Source organism: Poromitra crassiceps (genome assembly GCF_964638095.1).
Source record: "Poromitra crassiceps genome assembly, contig: HAP1_SCAFFOLD_613, whole genome shotgun sequence".
In the NCBI taxonomy this organism is placed as follows: Eukaryota; Metazoa; Chordata; class Actinopteri; order Beryciformes; family Melamphaidae; genus Poromitra; species Poromitra crassiceps.
The window spans coordinates 6,625-8,280 of NW_028151795.1; positions in this window are offsets into that span (position 1 = coordinate 6,625).

The window sequence follows — 1,656 nt, forward strand, 5'->3', positions numbered from 1 at the left end:
ATAGTGATTGAGAAACAGCTGTCAGCAGTTAAAAGCGACGGTAAACATAAAAGTCTTTAGTCTATTTTTAAAAGTAAGTAAGGTTGGGGCAGATCTGAGGTCTTCAGGCAATTTGTTCCAGCTAGCAGAAGCATAGTGGCTAAATGCGGCCTTCCCATGATTTGATTTGATCCTAGGGACAGTTAATAAGCTGGACCCTGCTGACCTAAGAGTTCTAGACGGTTCGTAGCGTGGGAGCAATTCAGCTATGTATTTTGGACCTAGGCCATTAAGTGATTTATAGACTAATAACAGTTTTTTTAAATTGATACTATGATACACTGGCAACCAGTGTAAGGACTTAACACGTTCACTGCCGTGGACGAGTTAACTCGTCAAGCAGAAACCAACGGTTGACTGCCGTGGACCAGGGGCGTATCTACGGGTGGGCCTGGGTAGGCACACGCCCACCCACTTCTTGCCCTGGCCCACCCAAAAAAAAAAAAAAAAAAATTTTAATTTGTTGTTTTCTAGAGGCAAACTTGCTGCTGCATTGCTAGCCAATGGTTTTGTTACTTTTGTAAAAACGCAGGGCACATCATCTCCAGAGTCTAATGCATGACAACTTCATGACATCTAGGAATTTTGTTCTCTCTGTGGATAAATAAACCAGAGGCGTCTTGTTCAAACTTGAAGCAGCCTCAGTGTTGTTATTTTTTAAACTCACAGCAGTATATGGATCAGTGGTTCTAATTTCTGTATAAAGTAACAGTATACACACAAGTATAAGCATTCATGTATGCAACATTTGGCACCTATATGTAACCTTTTAAGGTTGAGATAATTGTATTATCATTATATGGTCCAAATATTTCAGTAAAGCACTTGAAACACTTGAAATATTCTTGCTTGGGTGGTATTATTCTACTTGAAATGATGGTCAAATGCATTATTTTTAGTAAAATAACACGTCAAATTTTTGACGAGTGGGCCCGGCCTTCGGCCGGGCATCTGCGCCCCTTCCTATCCAGGCCCACCCAATTTGATCCAGGCCCACCTATAATTCAATTTCTGCATACGCCCCTGCCGTGGACGAGTTAACTCCCCCTACGTCTCCTATAAAAATATGGGAGCCACCAAACGTGTACAACCCATTCCACCGACCCACTAAGTGGCGACAGTGCTCTACAGACTAGAGAAAGCCGAGCCAAAACTGCAGGGGAAAGCGTGAGGAAGCCATTCTCATACTGTAGAATGGTTTGGCGAAAACGCTTTCGCGCTGGCGCACAACGGTGGCGCACAACGGTGGGGGGTTCCAAAAATAGACTGGGTGCAACACACTTTGAAATACGCAGCATAAAGCCCAGAATCGCAAAAGCTTCATCAAAGCTCTCAACCGAAACCCCAAGAAACGAGCGAGCCCCATCCAGACATCCTACGGTTGTAGGAGTGAAGGCTTTCTTTGTAAATATCATAGTGAATATGAAGATTAGTTTTCCGCCATTTACGCTCAGCTTTCCTGCAATCTTTCTTTTTGCATCTAACGGATGCAGAATTTCGCCAGGGTGCTTTAATCTTGCCAGACAGCATTTTTAACCTAACAGGCGCCACACTATCAATAGCATTCAGAATTGTTGAATTGAAGTTATCGAGAATGTCATTGACAGAAGCTGATGT